General features: G+C 40.1%; 1 pseudogene; it reads left to right on the forward strand.

Moving 5' to 3' along the window:
- The first annotated feature begins 280 nt into the window (after positions 1-280).
- LOC110202302 (small ribosomal subunit protein eS1-like) overlaps positions 281-19,603 on the forward strand; it is a 32,689-nt pseudogene continuing 13,366 nt past the window's right edge.

Here is a 19,603-nt window from a genome sequence, read left to right on the forward strand (position 1 = left end):
TCTCTATCTGGAATCCCTATCTGGTGTAAGGGAAAGGGGTTTGGGAAGTCCTGAGTACCAGAGCCAAGGGATAGTTGCAAAATTTGGAGAAAGAACCACAAGAACAAAGATTCCTTGAGGTAGTTTTCACCTTCCTCCAGGCATAGAAAAATATACTATCAAACACAAATATACATCTACATCTACATATATACATGCACATATATACATACAACTACATACACATATACTACAAATATACATCAATACAACATATGCTATCAAACAACCATCCAGAAGCATGGTCAGAAAGCCTAAGAAAGCAAATGAGGAGCTGGAGGACATCCTGATGGCCAGTAACGGTGGCCTGGATGTGGTTAGAGCAACGTGCCAGTCTCCACACAGGTGAAAGACCTGGGAGGTGCCTGTGCTCCTGCTGGAGCACAGCATGCCAAGGCAAAGATGTGTATAAGGACTCTTTAATGCTCCTTGTAATCTGTGTAATTACTGCCACAGAGCCTGGGCACAGGGGAGGAATCTGTGTGTGCAGTCTTTTCTTCCTCTGCCTCCCCTCCCTCTGTCAGAGGGACCTTGAGACCTCCCAAAGGTTTTAAAACAAAATTACATTTTTCTGGGGCAGCCTCAGCCTGCAGGAATGAGGCAATGCCACATCCTCCCCAGACTGCTAACTGAGGTTCCAAGAGAGGCACGGATAGTGAGAAGTCATTTTTCAAATGACACTAATTAATATGGGGGTGACTCAGGGAGTACATTCTTTTCTGCCTGCTCATTAAACACTTCAATCTTCCTAGTGACCAACTGGGATATAGGTATGCCCCTGGATGAGGGCTGGGGCAAAGGAAGCTGTTAGGTATATGTATGAGCGAGAGGGTCCCGATTCCCCAATCTCATAGAGAATGAAGAAGATGAAACTTCCATCTAAGGAGCGCAAGGGGTCAGTCAATAAGGGATCTGTCGGTGGCTTAGCTACTCCTTCACCAGAGTGCTATGTCTGGTATGAGAAAACCCAAGTTAACAATCTGACTCTTCTCCTTCCTACCTGTGTGAGCTTGGGCACAATGAGCCAATGCAGAAAATATTGACTATAGAGCCAGAGGTACTGGGTTCAAATCCCATCTCTGTGACTCAGCAGGTAACTTAAATTCTCTGGGCCTCAGTTGCTTCATCTGTCAAATGGGCCAGTTTGATTAGATGACCTCACATCCAGCTCTAATTATATGATCTTCAGTCACATTTCCACTCGAGGCTGCTGTTTCCTACTCTGGGAAATGAAGGGACTCAATTAAAACATGTCTAAGGTAAACCTCCAACTCTGAGTTCTATGATTAGTAACCCAAGAGTAGATAGGAAAAGGAAAAAAAAAATGTTGAAAGTCAAATTTATTCTTATGAGCAATTCTAATGAAAAATCTATTGAGGAAAAAAGAAAGATTTCATCATTGACTAAAATGGAATGGAGGCTCATCTGTGCATTTTGTTTCTCTCCTAGCCCTCTATCAGAATTGGTAATTAAGAGAGGATGCTATGTTGTGTGGTGAAGTGGGAAAAGAGGGTGATGGGCCAGATAGCTTTACCTTCCCCTCTTTCAGTCATTTTTTTCATTCGTGTCCAACTCTTCGTGACCCCACTTGGGGTTTTCTTGGCAAAGATACCAAAGGAGGTTTGCCATTTCCTTCTGCAGCTCATTTTACAGATGAGGAAACTGAGGCAAACAGGGTAAAGTGACTTGTTCAGGGTCACATAGCTAATGTCCAAGTCTGGATTTGAACTCAAGAAGATGAGTCTTCCTAATTCATATCAGTCCCCTCATCTGGAGAATGAGCTGGAGAAGGAAATGGTAAACCATTCCAGTATCTTTGCCAAGAAAACCCCAAATGGTGTCACAAAGAGTCGGACAGGACTGAAAAACAACTGAACAACAATAACAAAAAGAAAGGAAGGCAAAATGCTTTTGTAATCCTAACGGTTTCCAAATCTAGGGGAAAGAAGACCTCGGGGCCACAAGCAGCCCAGAAGCTAAGCGCCCACCTCCCCAGTGCCCCAACTTCCCAGTGCCTTCCCCTCTGCTGAATCCCAGGCCTTGTCTCTTTAAAAGAGTGACCAAACCCATTCGGGTGCCTTTCTTCTCCCAGGCCTTTCTGCTAAAGCAGACTGCCTCTGAGACACCAATTTCTAAAAGCCTCTGGTGCCAAGGAAATGCAAGCAGGGTCTCATTTCTTGGCATCTTTAAACTCTGTCCTCACCACCCTCCCGAGATGGCAATTTCTTTTTCTGTTGTTCTGTTGAATACACTTTTTAAGATGCTTCCCTTCGGTGCGGCCGCCTCGCTCTTCTTTGTGGTGAGATGCAAGGACGAGAATCTCAGGCGTACTTACAAGTCAATTTTCCTTTAATGATGATTTTACCTGCTCTGCAGCTTATCAGAAGGCAGGTTCAGGCACCCGGGCTCGGTCTGAAGCTTTCAGTGGCCTGCAGCAGCTGTTCTATAGGCAGCAGCACCTGTTTTCAATGTCGTCAATGTAATGCTAATATGCAAAGTGATTTGAGATGCAGGAAACCGGAACCAACGGGTGAAAGAAACTATGTTTGGGATTATAAATCACTTCCTCATCAGCAGCTCAGCATTCTTGGGGATTCGCCTGAGGAGGCTCCTGAGGTTTCAGGGGACCCTAAAACATCATCCCCTTTTGTGACTGCCAGAAAGGAGTGAAGGGGGCTAAAGGAGAGCATAATAATGAAGCCAGATGAGGATTGTAAGGTAAATAAATTGGTCTGTAATAACGAGACTGGAGCTGAAGAACGAAAGGCCCTAGGCTTGGAGTCAGAAGATTTGGGTTCAAGTCCTGGTTTTGAACTATACAAACCTGGACAAATCAGTAGATTTCTCTGAAACTTACACTCACTTCATGTGAACAAAGTAGAATAAAAACACTTACAATACCTTTTTTGTACGACAAAGAAAACACTTTGTGAGCCACAAAAAAATTAATTAATGTTTATATAGTGCCTCCTCTATTCCAAGTGCTTTACAAATGTTATCTCAACAACCTTGGAGGATAGGTATTATTATCCCCATTTTACTGATGAAGAAACTGAGGCAAACAGAGGTCAAGTGACTTGCCCAGGGTCACACACCTAATAAATATCTGAGGCTGGATTTGAATTTAGGTCTTCCTGACTCCAGGCCTGGCATGTTATCCACTGCATGCCTCTACAAAAATATGTGCTATCATAAACTAAAAGAGGAATCCAGCTTGGAAAAGAGAAGACTGGTGAGGTGGGGGGAGTAATAAATAATAGCTGGCATTTATGTAGCATTTTAAGATAAGTTAGGAGAAGGGAAATAGTAGAAAGACATGCTAGCTGTCTTTGAAGATTTGAAGAGCTGCTGCATGAGAAAGGAAAGCTTTGTTCTGTTTGGTCCTAAAAGACAGAACTAGGAGAAATAGATAGAAGTCAGAAAGGTTTAAGCTTGACATGAAGCAAAATTCCCTGACTATTGGAGTTGCCCTAAAAGTGGAATAGCACTGGCCTTGGAGTCAGGAGGACCTGAGTTCAAATCCGGCCTCAGATACTTACTGATTATGTAGACCTGGGCAAGTCACTTAACCCCAATTGCCTCCAGAAAATTAAAAAAATAATAAAATAAAAGTGGAATGGGCTGCCTCAGGAGGTTTTTCCCTTCTCTGGAAGTCTTCAAGAATAGGCTAAAAAACCACTTGTTGAGTAGAGGATTCCTGCTTATTTGGGGCTTGGTCTCTAAGGTCTATCCCTATTCCAATATACTGTAATTCTGAATGGGGATATAGCAGACAAAATGCACCCAATAAACTTACCTCTATACGTATGTGTTTGCAAAGGGGTAAATGATAAATAGTACTCCTAAAATAGGAAAATGGGAAAGCTGAGCAATGGTTAATACAAAATTCCATCCAATATGTAATCATTAGATTGTATGCTCTTTGAGGGCAAGGACTGTGTTTTGCCTCCTTCTGTATCTCTAGTGCTTAAAACTTCAATGCCTGGCACATTGTAGGTGGTTAATGAATGTTTATTCACTGATTGATTGATTGTAACCATGCCATCAACAACTGCGGTTCTTTGCTTTCTGTGCTAGGTTTGGAATCAAGTACCTTCCTTCAAATCCCTGTTCACTCAGCTCTTATCTGGTCTTTGTCAAATCCCTTCATCCCTCTTGGCCTCCATTTCCTCATATGTAAAATGAAGTTACACTATGTTCTCTTTTTCCTCTCTGAAAACCTATGATCTTATGAATTCTTTCTTTTGACTTTTCAAATGTCCAGCTTTGAGAACTAAACCAGAGGTTGCAAACTACTACCAAAGGGCACAATCCAGCCCACTGCCATTTTTTGTACTGCCAGAAAGCTAAGAATGGCTTTACATTTTTCAAATGCAATAAAATTTTATTTTAAAATGTAAAACCAATGCTTGGCTCGTGAACCATACAAAAACAGGCAGTGTGGCACAGATTTGATCGCACTGCCTGGCCACAGTTTGCCTGTCCCTGATTTGAATCAGTGGTGTCAAACTCAAATAGAAATAGGGTCCTCTAAACCATACATAAGGATCTCCGTCACTGTATACTGACTTAAAAAAACCACTTACCAACATTTTCTATGTTCTATTGTATTTTTATTTATTTGGCTAAATATTTCCCAATTACATTTTAGTTTAATTTAATTAAGCATTCCATCTGGAGTGTTAAGTCTGACACCTCTCAGCTAGGCTAAGAGAGGATAGGAGGATGGAGTTCAATAGGTGAGTGTTTAACTAGAGGGGCTTAGCAAATGGATCTGCAGGGTTCTTTTCTCCTATGATCTGCCTAAGGAATCACTGGCTACATTCCCTTTCCTTCCCAAGCTTAGCCCTTTATTTAACCTGTTCAACGCTACCCTGTCTTCTCTCACATCCCTTTCCTCCCTTTTCCCTTTGCTAGCACAGCTTGCCAAATTCCAGTCCTGTATCAATTCCTTCCCCCTTCTGCCTTCTCCATTTCTAGGTGCATGGTGCTGAACAGAGCTGGACAAAATCAAGCAACCTAGTACTCACTAGGTCTGCTACATGTTATCTAATCTAAAATGGCATGTTCACTGCAGTGAGGCAATCCTTTCATTTCTTCCTAATTGACTCTGTCCCACTCACCCAGTAGCTCTCCCAGCCTCTTTTCTCCTCAAACCTCCCACAGCACCCCTTCCCCCAACCTCCCAGCTAGCCAGACCTTACTTCCTACTTTAGTGAGAAAATCAAAACCACTTGCCCTTTGTTCACTCTTCTCGTCTCAAAACCCTTCATGCCATCCTTCATTCTACCTTCCTTTACTCCATTCTATAATGAAGAGGTAGCTCTTCTCACCAAGGTCAACCTCTCTAAATGTACCCTTGACCCCATTCTCTCCATCTTCAGCATATTTCCCCAAACACATCATGCTTGCTCGTTTCTCTCTCTCTCTCTCTCTCTCTCTCTCTCTCTCTCTCTCTCTCTCTCTCTCTCTCTCTCTCTCTCTCTCTCTCTCTTTCTCTCTCTTTCTCATCTCTGAGCATCTGCTGTTTTTTTGTTCTCTGCTTCCTATAGGCAAACCCATGTCTCCCCCTCTTAGAAAAAAATTTTCTTTAAATCCTTCACTAGATCTAACCATCTCACAAGCTTTTGTCTTAAATCTTTCTTACATCTATGTAGTTCAGTAGAAAAAGTGCTAGAACTGGAGTCAAAGACCTGAGTTCAAATCAGCCTCAGGCAATTGCTAACTATGTGACCCTTGATCCTATCCACTATATTCTGTCTCAGTTTTCACAACTTAAAATGGATATAATAATAGTATTGATTTCCTAGGATTGTTGTAAGGAACAAATGAGATAATACTTGTAAAGTGCTTAGCAGAGTGCTGGCACATAGTAGGTGCTTAATAAATGCTTATTTCTTTCCTTCTCTCTTTCTCAAGCACCTGTCCATACTCATTACCTTTGTTTTCTCGCCTTTAACTTCTTAATCACCATCAAACCCCTTAACTATAGGTGTCCTCTAGGCACCATCATAGGCCTCCTCCACTTTCTTCCAGTCTCTCAGTTTCATAAGCTTAATGTCTCACTCACTCTCACCCAACGTATCCAGAGAATTAGGAGATCTTTTCTGTTTCTGCCTCCACATCATCTCTTGTATTATACCCTGTCTCTGCTCACACAGCCACCACTTTGGTTCAGGCCTTCATTACCTCTTACATAGACTATTGTAATGGCCTCCTAATTTATTTCCCTGCCTTAAGTCTCTCCTCACTCTAATCCATCACTCTCTTCTAAACCCTCTGCAATCTGGATTCCAATCTCATCACTCAACTGAAGCTGCTCTCTCGGCATTACCAATGATCTAATTACCAAGTCTAATAGCTTTTCTCAATCCTGTTCCTTCTCACTCTCTCTGCAACATGTGACAATGTTGACCATGGTCTCCTCCTAGGGTTTTCACACCACTCTTGGATCTTCTACTTGTCTGACCACTTTTTTATCTCCTTTCCTGGAGCATTCTCCATCTCATATTCCCTACCTGGAGATGTATACGAAGACTCTGTCCTGGACCCCTGTTTCTCTCTATTCTCTTCTGTGACATTGCCATCACCTCATACCTAGACTATTGCAATAGCCTGCTGAATGGTGCCCTTGTCCAATTTTCTCCCCACTCTAGTTCATCCTCCCTTCAGCTCCCAAAGTGATCTTCCTAAAATGTGATTCTGACTAATAAATTCCAGTGACTCCCTATCACCTCTAGGGAAGGCCACCTTCAGTCATCCTGATTGATATCTGGCCACTGGACCCAGATGGCTCTGGAGGAGAAAGTGAGGCTGGTGGCTTTGCACAGCCCTGCCTCACTTAAATCTAATCCACGTGCAAGTTGTGGCATCACTTCCCTGATGTCATGGTCTTCTTCGAGAACAAAGGACAAACAACAATCACCTCTAGGAGCAAACATAAAATCCTGCTTGGTGTTCTAAGTACTTCATAACCTGCTCCCCCATCTTGCCAGTCTACTTCCACCTTACACACCCCACTATGCACTCTGTGATCTAGTGACCCTGGCTTCCTTGCTCTTTCTCGTACATGACATTCCATCTCCCCATTCAAAATTTCCCTTGTCTCACTAACCCTATGCCTGTAATGCTCTCCCTCTTATCTCTGCCTCTGGCCTCCCTGGCTTCCTTTAAGTCCCAGCTAAAATCCCACCTTCTATAGGAAGCCTTTTTTGATCTCCCTTTTAACTTTAGTTCTTTTGTGGTTAATTATCTCCAATTTATCCTGTACAAAGCTTCTTTGTACACAGTCATTTGCATGTTGCCTCTCCCATTAGACTGTGAGCTTTTGGAGAGTAGGAACTATTATTTGCGTCTTTTTGTATCCCCCAGAGCTTAGCACTGTTGTTCAGTCATTTTAGTTGTGTCCAACTCTCTGTGACCCCATTTGGGGTTTTCTTGGCAAAGATACTGGAGTGGTTTGCCGTTTCTTTCTCCATCTCATTTGACAGGTAAGGAAACTGAGGCAAATAGGGTTAACTGACTTTCCCAGAGTCACAAAGCTAATTAAGTGTCTGAGGCTGGATTTGAACTCAGGAAGATAAGTCTTCCTGACTCCAGGCCTGGCACTCTATCCATTTGCCCTGACTGGCACATAGTAGACACTAATAAATTTGTATTGACTCATTCACTCACTTACTCAATCTCTCTCGTGGCCAGGCCTATGGTCCATCACAGCACTGTCTATCATTCTTTCCTGCTAAGCTAGGATTCTGCTGATCCATCTCGCTTAACCTTTACCCAATCTCCTTCTTCCCTCTCTGCTTTTCCTCTCTCTTCTCTCTTATTTTTGGCCTTTGTTTGTGGTTTTGATCTCCTAGATCCTGTGAACTCATGCTGAATGATCACAACCTAGGAGAAATACTGGTTTGTAACTGAATTCTATCTTCTTTTCAGAGTTTTCTGTGTGTATATATCTTCAAGGTTACTCCTAAAAATTATATTTGCCATTTATAGGAGTGACATTGTAGACTGACATGTTTTAAGCATGAGTTAGGCATGTCTAAAGCTCATGCATTTAACATATTTTAAATCTTCAATAGATCTTTGATCTCATGTGCTTACTGGTCCTCTTTAAATACCTCTGCCTCTTAAGGAATGTTCTATGTGTGTGTGTGTGTCCCTCATTGAGATGCTGCCCACCAAAATGCTGTGTGTGTATATATGTGTGTCTGTCTGTCTGTCTGCCTGTCTTGCTGAGATACTGACCACCAAAATGCTCTATTAAACTCAGGCAAAAAATTCCAGGAGCTGGTTGAGGAGAATTAAAATGAACCCTAAATCTCTTCCCCAAGTGGTGTTCATAACACAGTACCACTGAGCCGTTGTGTTCATTAAACCCAAGATCATAGCCAATTAGCAGATTATAGTTTAAAAGAAAAAAGCCATCACTATTCCTCTAATGATAACTGAGGTTACATGTTCAGCAGTAATTCCAAGGAGGTTTTTGGCTAGGCAGAGTTAGGAGAGGGGATATACAGGACTTTTTCCCAGAGTGCCTCTGCTGGTGGTTCAAAAATCAGAAAAGGTGGTTTAAAGGAAGCATCTTGGCCTGATAAAATACTGGATTTGGAGGGAAAGGAGACCTGCATTCACAAATGCCTCTGCTTCTTACACCGGGTAGGGAGTCTGAGGGGGGAGCGTAATCTCTCTTGATTTCTGATGCTTCCTTTATATGGTGAGAAGGTTGGGCTAAGCCTCTCTGAGGTCTCCTTTAACTGTGAATCCTATGACCTCATTAGGTAGACATCTTTCTTACTTGCAGTGAAGTCTTAGTGGGTGGGTTTTTCTTTTTTTCTTATTAGGGTTATTTTCTAATGTACTTTTTCTAGGGGAACAAAGCTGGAACCTTTATTATCAGGGATGAAATGAAAGATGCTTTAAATCTTCTTTATCATAATTATCATTATCCTAATCAAGCACATGTTCAGCACATATCAATAAATCTACAAGCATTTATTAAATACCTACCATGTGCCAGGCACTTACTAGGTATTAGAGATAAAAAACAGGATAAAAGGAACAACCCTAACTCACACAGAGTATCTATCCTCAAATATGGAAGTGGTATGTACTGAGAGAAGTGATTATTGATAACCAATAACTTGGGGAGATTTAGAGCTTTCCCCTTCTTCCAAATTCCTGATTTTAAAAAGTTCAGTCTCTTGATTGAATTAATTCTTCTCCATCTTGTCAGACTCCACCCAATCTTACAAGGAATTTAATCTAAGGTGGGGAAGCCAATTGTGTTCTGTGCAAGCTTGGGTAGAGACAGATCCTTTTGTCTAGCTAGCCCAAGGCTGGGCGTGGTCTGCTATAAAGATAGTTTCCTGTTCTTTTTCTTTCTTCTTTCTTTCTTTCTTTCTTTCTTTCTTTCTTTCTTTCTTTCTTTCTTTCTTTCTTTCTTTCTTTCTTTCTTTCTTTCTTTCTTTCTTTCTTCCTTTCTTCCTTCCTTCCTTTCTTCCTTTCTTCCTTTCTTTTGAGGCAAATCAGACGCTAGTTAAGTGTCTGAGTCTGAATTTGAACTCGGGTCCTCCTGACTACAGGGCAGGTGCTCTATCCACTGCATCACCTAGCTGCCCCTTAAAGATAGTTTCTCTGTCCAAGGGTAGACATGCCACTCTCAGTCCTTCATTTTAATATAGCTCACCTTCTATTGCGTTGTCCAGTCAGAGTCCATTGCAGCCCACCATTGAACACCTACATTTAGAAGGGTATATAAGCTGTGATCCTGCTGCCATGATTGTCTTTGGTCTAAGAGAGATGATCACATGACCATCTTGTTATTAATAACCTGCTGGCCTTATTAATAAAATTATTAAGTTACCCAGAAACTATGTCTCTTGAACCTTTTTAATCATCACAGTGTCAAGTGGATGGTATAATTACAAAGCGCTTACCACAATGCCTGGCACACAGTAGGAGCTATATAAATCTTAGCTATTCTTCTTATTATTATTATTACCACCCAAAGTAGCATAGATAAGGAACTAGCTGAACTGGGACTGGAACTCAGATTCTCTGACTCCAAACCAACAACTCTTTGTAAAGCACCATGCTAGTTGACAAAAACACTTTGAATAAAGAATCTAAGGACATAATAATAATAATAATAATAATAATAATAATAATAATAATAATAATAACTAACATTTATATGGTACTTACTATGTGCCAGGTGCTTTATACTTATCTCATTTGATTCTCACAACAACTCTGGAAAGTAGGTGCCATTATTATTCCCATTTTACAGATGAGGAAACTGAGTGAAACAGAGACTTGCCCAGAGTCACATAGCTAGTCAGTATCTAAGGCTGGATTAGAATTCATGTCTCCCTGACTCCAGGCCCAAGACTCTATCCACCGCACCGCCTGGCTGACCAGACGTAAAAGGAGAGAAGACAAGGGATCTCAGATAACTTCAAGGTTTTGATGTCTCAGAATTTTGTGTAACTGGGATGCTGACACGCATTCCCTAAGTCCAGAGGAAGTGCTATTTTGAGAGAAAAAATGATGAGCTTAATGTTAGAAATGTTAAATTTGAAGTCATGGGCAGAGATTCATACAGAGATAGCTACCGGGCAGCTGAAGATGTGGACCTCAGGGTTAGAAATGTAAATTTGGCAGGCATCAATATAGAGCTAATCATTGAAACCCTTAGAATGATGAGCTCTCTGATCAGGATTGTACTGAGAGAAAAGCAGAGGAGTGAACCTGGAATACATACTCACATTAGGGGGCAGGAGGAAAGTGGAAACAAGGAGTCGCCATAACCCAAGAATGTGGCAGGACCAAGAAAAATGGGGAGGTTTGATTCTTTGTTTTAAACTTAATGGAGACCTGAATATGTTTTTATGCAGAAGTACAAGAACCAGTGGCTAAGGGGAATTTGAGAAAAAGTTGTGTAAAATAGTCAACAGAAAAGTAAGCTGTTGGTCCAAAGACCCAAGTTCTTGTCTCAACTCTAATATTTACTCATCATGTGTCCAGAGACAAATTGTTTAATCTCTCTCTAAAGTTCACTTTCTATATCTATAAAATAGCAATGGTGAAAATTGTACAACCTACCTAGATGATGGTTTAAGTAATATACTTTCAAAAATACTATAGAAATATGAGCTATTATTATTATTGTTTAATCTCCAGCTTCAGAATTGGTCTATAACAGCACTGGCCTCCACGGGTTGAAGGAAAAGGGTACAATATGTCTAGCTGTTTAGTAAGGATAACTTTACTATCTCTCAACTTCTTTCTGTCTGGATAGCCTGATGTTGTCCATAAGGTCATAGAAGAAAATCATGCCACCACATTGAATCTCTAAGGTCCTTCCCCTTCAGAGTTCTACATTCTATCCTGATTTCATCCACCCTCACCACATTTGTGATAGAGCTCTCATGGCCTAGAGCTCTCATTTCTACTTTGCCTGTTGGAAATAGGTGCTTTCATGTGTGAATTGGATTTGATGGTCCCTGAGATTCCACCTCACCCCCAACTGTCAATAATGTGATTCTGTGGAAAGAATTTTCCTACACTACTTAGCCTGGGTTTGTTGAAATTAGGATGGAACGCAGACTAATTGAACAAACATGAAATCATAGAATTAGAGAACTCACAGGTCATCTAGCCCAACTCTTATCTAAACAAAAGTCCTTTCTATTGCACCTCTGATGTATGGTTATTTAGCCTCCACTTTAAAACCAAGAGTGAAGGGGAGCTCACTACCTCCTAGATTCTTTCATTCTACTTTTGTACAGCTATCATTGTTAGATTTGTTTTCCTTAGAAAGAACTGAAATGTGTCCATAACCTCTACAGCCAACACATCAAAATGAATTCGTCCCTCCTTCCACATGAAATTACCATCAAAGAATTTCTCAGGCACTATGCTTTTAGCTTCCAAAAAGTTTCAGCTCCTTTTTGGGTAGCTGAGTCTCCTATATTACTAAAAATATATATATATATATATATATATATATATTATGAATAAAAATTGCTAGCAATTATATAACAATTTGAAGTTTACAAAGGACTTTACAAATATTATCTTGTTTTATCCTCATAACACATCTGGGTGGCAGATGCTTTTATTATACCCTTTTATAGATGAGGAAACTGTGGTAGATAGCAATTAAGTGTTCTGCCTGGAGTTGCACAGTTAATAAGAATCTGAGGTTAAATTTGAACTGAGGTCTTCCTGACTCCAGATCCAGCACTCTATCCATTACATCACCCTGCTTCCTGACATCAGTACTTCTATACCCTGCCTCTGCCAGCTTCTAGAGTCCCAAACATTTAGTTTGAACCTTGAGGTTTTGGTTAGGGGAAAAGCCCCCGAGGTGGTGTATGAGAGACAGTACTATAGCAATTAAAAATATACTGAACTAAAAGTCAGGAGACTTGGATTCTCTTGCTGTTTCTACTATTAACTAGCTGTGTGACCTTAAGTTCCCCATTTAACCTCGCTGTTTTGTAGTTTTCTGATCTTAAAATGAGGGGTAGAGAAGGGCTACATAAAATCTAATGTATTTTTAAGCTTCATTTTTCCAAATAATATTATGAAGTTTCTAAGACGGTACCCAATCCTCACCCATTCACACTTTCATAATTGCAAAGAATATACTGAAATCAACACTAGGGGGGGTTAGATCATAACCTGTGAAGCCAACAGGTGTCAAGGGGAGGTGCTTTTCTATTCCATCTGCCTATTTCAATACAGATGCCTGACTTCCCTTTGCAGCATAAATGAATCCTGTCCCAAGAGAAACTTGAGAATTCCCTGGAGGTTCAGCTTGTAGTTTGTTTCTGAATCCCATCATTAGTTTCATTTTTTTTTCAAAGTTGCCGTAGAATCCTGGCCCCTTGGGATTGCCTGAGAAGGGAAGAAAGTTATTTACTTATCTGGTTTATTAAAAATGTCCCCATTACCTGAATGCCTGTGGGCAATGGTACAAAAATGTTTGTGTGTAAGTGTGTATGTGTATGTGTGCAGATAGAAAGGTGGATAGATAATAGATAGATAGACAGACAGATAGAAGAGAATCCAATTAGAGTGAAAGGTAAACAATTCAGCAAATAAGCCACTGAGTTCATCCCTGTGGAATAGATCATATCAGAAAGAGAGAATTTTCTTTCTATCAAACAACAGTTTCAGTCTTTGCTGAGTCAGGAGGTAAGAGAGTCCTAGAGATGTATATCCTCACCTTGGCAAATCTCTTGCCTTTACTCTTTAGGAATCCAATCTGAGGATTGAACAATCACCCTCCCACCCATTTTGGCTGTTGCAAAGTTGCCCTGGGATCGAGCAATTCTCTTTAACCAAAGCAGGAAGCGTCAAAGACCTCATAGTTTGAGAGATGTCAAGGACACCTCTGTCAAAAGAGTTCATACATACAAATGAAAGAGTGCCATACCACCAGAATGCCTGAAGTTGGCTGTTATGTCCCAGCCTAGCGGAAGCTCTTGTGGGGCCTAATTTGTGTATCATGTATAGGTTACACTAGTTAAAGGATTCTTGGTATTGATTCTAATCTAATTGACTTTCATCATTTTTCATTGAGGGGAAAACAATCTCAGGTTTTTCGTCTGTGAAATGAGGGCATTGGAGTACATAACCTTCAAGACCCCTTCCAGCTCAAAATCTATGCTCATATCCCTGGCTATGAGAAGGAGGGGTGTCATTTTACAGCAGGAGAGAAGACTGATGGCAGAAAGCTCAAACAACTTAAACCTGGAGGAAATAGGCTTCATAAGCGCAGGGACTATGTCATATTTCATATCCACATTCCCTACCACCACCACACATCGGTACTTAATGATTATTCAGTTAAGTTGTAGTTGTTGATCCAAGGTCATAAAGAAACAAGTGGTCCAAGGAGAGATTCCCTAGTGTCTTATCTGTGGCTTTGCCTGCAGAAGCACACTTCCTAGGCAGTATCTATGGAGAACCTCAATACTTATTCTCTTACTCTTAATTATCTATGGGATTATATAATTTATAAATATATGTATGTAAACAGTAGCATCCATTTATCATCCGGAATCATTCTTGCTCTCTTGCCCTCAAAATAACACTAAAAGCCAACCAGATTTATATTACTTGTTATGACCAGTCTTAGTTCCAGAAATACGTATGAAACATGTTTCCTTCCTTCCAGTAAAGAGGTGGGGGACTACGTATTTACAAAATGTTACAATGCTACAAAAAGGTCATTTCATCCATCTGTTTTGCTTAATTTAATCCCAACAGTGTGAGCTGAGGACACAAAACTTAGTTTGCTAACTAAACCAATTAGAAGGGGATTTAGATTGTCTAATATATACCTGGGTCCCAGACTTTATTCTATACCACAAGTTATGTATGACCTAGACAGTTGTAATTTCACAGAACCCAACAAGTTGAAATGTACCTCAAAGATAATCTGGACCTGAACAAGAATCCATTTTTCAATAGTCTAATAATCCAGCTTTAAAAATGGCTAATGAAGGAGAAGCCACTACCTTCTAAATCAGGGCATCGGGCTGATGGGACTTTGGGACAGTTTCAATTGTTAGGGATCTATTCCTGAAATGAAACTGATTTTGGTTTCTCTGCACATTACTAGTTCTGACCTTTGTTTGTTTGATGGCAAATAAAACAAATGTAATCCAAGTTTCAAATGACAGCCTTTTAAATACTTGAAGACAACTACCATACCTTGTCCCTAAGCAACTCCATCTCTAAAATTAAACATCCCTGGTTACTTCGACCAAGCCTTTAATGCCATAAGTAGCAGTGCCTTCCACAGCCTGAACACCCATACCCTCTTGTTCTGAAAATAACACCTCTAGTAATGAAAGCCAATATCGCCTTGAAGTATTAAAGATTCCCTAAGCATCACTGGCCTTCATGTCAGATCAGTGGCTCCTATTGAGATGGTGGTCCTCTAAAACATTTAGATCATTTTTGTGTGAATTATTTTCCAAGTTACTTTTGTGATCTTATACTTAATGAAACTGACTTTTTGTATCCTACTATGTAGGATTAGCCACTAAAGGCAATGTAGCACAGTGGAAAGGGCTGTGGGATATGGCATCAGAGGACCTGATTTCAAAACCCAGCTTGGCTGGTAGGATTGTCTGTTTGACCTTGGGCATATCATTTAACCTCTCTGGGGTTTACTTTCTTTATCTGTAAAATAAGAAGAGTTAAACCTGATTGACCTCTAAGGTTTCTTCTAGCTCAAAATGCATAAGTCAATTAAGCCCTTCCACTTATTTCTATAAATCATGTTTTGTTACAGTCACTGCATCTTTTTAAACTATTGTGGGTTATTTTGGTTGCCAAATTTGTCATCCAGTGTGTTAATTCTCACATGAGTTTTATGTCATCTGTAAATTTGTCAAGCATTCTATCTATGCTTTTATTCAAGTCACTGATAAGAATGTTGAAACAGATCTAGACCAAGAACAGATCTTTGAGAATTCCACCAGAGACCTTGTTCCAATTTGTCAGAGAGCCATTAATGACTACACTTGGGATGTGGTCATTCAAACAGTTCTGGGATACCAACTGTGCTATCATATACTCCATATTATTCCATTTTTTTTTCACAGGAATATCATTAGAGACACAAATAACTTACTGAAATCCAGCTAAGCTGCACTGTGGGTAAAGCTATAAATTGGTTCAATGATTCTGAAAAATAATTTGGAGTTATATGACAACAGTCACTAAACTACACAAATACACACACACACACACATGTTTGTGCACATACATCCTTTTACCTAGAAATCCTATTATTGACTGTTGCTTTAAGGACTAAAAGAAAGTCCCCATACATGCCAAAATATTCACAGAAAAATTAGTGATTTTGTGGCAGCAAAAACTGGGAAAAGAATGGATGTCCATCATTTGAGGAATGACCAAACAAATTGTCCTATATGAATATAATGGAATATTATTTTGTTATAAGGAGCAATGTATGTGAAGACTTCAAATAAAAAAAAAAAACCAAGGAGGGCAATGTGTAGGCTATCCTAATGGAAATAAAAACAGTACTAAACATCAGCCAAACTCTTAACTAATTAGCAATTATTTTCAATGACCAATCTTGATCTCAGAGAACAGATGTTGAAACACAGTTCCTTCCTCCCTATAGAGTTGTGGGGGACTATATTGCACAATGTTACATATGCTATGAAACAAGGTCATTTTATCTGTCAGTTTTGAGTAACTTTCTGTTCGTTACAAGGGATGTTCTATAGGAGAGCTGTGTGAGAGAGTATGTGTTTGTGTGTGTGTGTGTGTGTGTGTGTGTGTGTGTATCTGTACGTGACTTGTGGCGTAAGAAACAAGATGCATAAATAAAACATCTTGCTTAAAGACAAACATGCTATGTCTAAATCATGCCTTCATTTATCAATCCCATATCCATCTCAAAAAAAAAAAAAGAAAATGTGGTTAGTTTGGCATGAACTGTTCCTTTAAATATTCTTTATACACATTTACATCAGAATCATCTCCATATATATCCTCTCTCACTGAATCCTCCCTTGTAACAAAGAAACATTTAAGCAAAACTCAACCAGCAAAGTGACTGCATCTCAGAAATTGTGCAAAGATCACCTACATGGGCTCAACAATCTCAGATGCACGTTCTTTACCCTGGGATCTAGTTCATGAGGGACTGGTGACTTGCACTCACTGAGAGTCATTAAGTGCTCTCTTACCATTGCCTCATTTATCCTGGGCTTCAACTTTTGTTCTATCCTTCTAAGTCTTGTTAGGGAAAGCAAAAGCAAAGTAAGCATTTGGTTGTGTCTTTTCTCTCTCTTGTCCATCATTATCCTCTCACTTAACCCAGCCTAGTTTTAACAAAAGCCTTTTCTGTTATCTGCAGTACTCATTGTTAGCCTATGCTCATTCTGAACTTTCATGCTCTTGTACACTATTCTTAGAGAACTGCACCACTCTTTTATATTCCTCCTCACTTATCTGCCCTTGCTCTCATTTTCTATTCGTAGAATCCCCCTCACATGTAGTGCACTAGAAAAACTCTCCCCAGGTATGAAGCATTCTATGTGTTAGCAATCACTTAAAACTATAGTACAAAAGCTCCCACTGCCAGCACCCCCATTATGTTTATTTTTACCAGCCATCCAGAGGAATTAGCTCAAAATAAAATACATTTAATCAGGCAGTATAACAAATGAAGTGACAAGGAAATGTTTTCCCCAAGTATACATGTCCTTATCTACCAATCAGTCCCAAAGTTCTAGTCATTTCTACTTCAGCTACTAGTTCTTCTTTATTGGTCAAAATCACACCTAGAATAGCAGTTTCTTCAACTTCTGAATAATAAAATTATGTGTAGCCTGGGGTTCAGGCCTGGATCATTTGCATAAGATTTATCAATAGTGGAGAGAATAATGACAGCTTGGAAGAGGAGAGACAATCTTGCTAGCTACACAGAGAGAGGACATACGTGGTATCAGATCCTTTCTGAGGAGAAATTCAGGCAGAAAGAGACCTGACTTTGAAAAGAAGACATGTTCCTTAATTTCCAACCAGCCTTCCTAGAGACTTCAGGGAATGCTTCCTTGGGTGAAATCAGGAACTTTGTAATTTGAATTTGGTGGTAAGGAACCGATTCATCAGATATAAGCTACATCTTGGGCAGAGAAACTATGGATACCATGAGGTATCATGAAACTGACAAGACAGATAAGGAGGAATTCTTTTGTTCACATGAGGCTTCACATTGACAGATCCTCTGATTTGATTAAGCTTTGTACCACCACTTTGTCTGATGCCTGTGTAGCCCAGCTATTACAGAACAGGGGCTGTGCACTAGCAACTTGAGCTGCTCTCTTCTCACTATTGTCCTGATGCTCTTCTACCTTCTCTAGTGACAACAGGATTTGATCTAATTGACACAATTTATAGAGACCCAAAATATGGGCATAAAACTTTGAGTCCAACCACCAGCACTGCTTTGAGTAATGAACCTGGTGTGTGTGTGTGTGTGTGTGTGTGTGTTAACACAGAGAAGCCATAGAAACAGAGATGGAGGAGAATACCTGATGCCTATTCATAGAATTTAGAAGGGATGGAGCCTATTTGCTGGTAATGTCTGCATTCTCTTATATTTGTATGGACTTGGAGGGCAAAGAGGGGATGCTGCTCAACATCGTACTTCTGTCTTGTAAAGGGAGGTTAGAATAAAAGAGACTGAGTTGAAAAAAAAATAATAAACCTTCCTTTAACCAAAGAAACAAATTGAACCTAAGAAAAATCATTTTAACTAAACTATCAAAATTTAGTAGAGGGAAAAAGGGTAGAAAATAGGTATAATTATATTTCCCTAACCCTTCTCTTATGAGAATAGAGTGACCAGCCTCATGGCTCCATCTCTGGCTTTCCTGCAGGCAGGAATCAAAGTCTCCATTGGAGAAGGTAAGCTAAATTCCGGAGAAATTGATTCATGCCTCCCTGTGAGCCACATTTAGAAAACCCATGTGGACATGCATGAACAAAACAAATACACTACATGTGATTTAGAAAAGTCAAGAATTTGTTGATGTCAGGGTGCCATGCTGGGATTAGAGGGGCTTCACAGAGTAATGAGTTGAGTCAGTCAGTACTGAAAGCAATAAGCCCTTTCATTTGGTATGTTTAATAGAAGGCACTAAAGGGAAACCCATACAGCTTCATTATAAATTCTCAGCTTCCTCCTCTCCTTTGCTATTTCTATCACCCTGGTACATACCCTCCTTACCTCACTACTGGCCAACTGCCTTTTGATTGGTCTCCCTGCCTCAAGGGTCTCCCTGCTCCAATCCATCCTCTCCTCAGTTGCCAAAGGAATTTTCTGAAAGTGTAGATTTGACCATGTGATTTCCCTTTCCCTTCCAATAAGCAGCAGAGGCTCCCTGCTAGGTCCAGGGTCAAATATAAAATCCTCTTTAGGGATTCCAAAGCCCTTAGGATCTTTCCTACTTTTTGAAATGTTCTCATACTTCAGTCCCATGTGCTGTGATTTGGTGATACTATCTCTCTTGCAGTTCTTCACAGAAGACATGACATCTTTCAGCTCCATGCCTTTTTCATCAACTATCCTCTATTCCTGGAATGCTCTCTCTCCTCACCTCCACTTCCTGAATTCCCTAGTTTCCTTCAAGTCTCAGATAAAATCCTACCTTTTCTAAGAAGCCTTTCCAGGTCCTCCCTTAATACTAGTGCCTTCCCTCAAAGATTACTTTCCATATACCCTGTATATATCTTGTATGTAAATAGTTGTTTGCATGTTGTTTCCTGTATTAGAATGTGAGATTCTTGAGATCCAGTGCTTAGCTTATTGCCTAGCACACAGTAAGTGCTTAATAAATACTTATTGACTTACTCAAAACATCAAGAGGAAAGGAAGACAGAAACCCAATAATTTCCTTTTGCTTCACACAAGGCCTAGGACGGCCACTTTCATGTGAAGGTGCCTCATTAAATCATACTAGGCCTATGACCAACACCTTCTTAAGTAGGACTGGAA

The sequence above is a fragment of the Phascolarctos cinereus genome, unplaced genomic scaffold, assembly GCF_003287225.1.
Source record: "Phascolarctos cinereus isolate Bilbo 61053 unplaced genomic scaffold, phaCin_HiC Scaffold_726;HRSCAF=1367, whole genome shotgun sequence".
In the NCBI taxonomy this organism is placed as follows: domain Eukaryota; kingdom Metazoa; phylum Chordata; class Mammalia; order Diprotodontia; family Phascolarctidae; genus Phascolarctos; species Phascolarctos cinereus.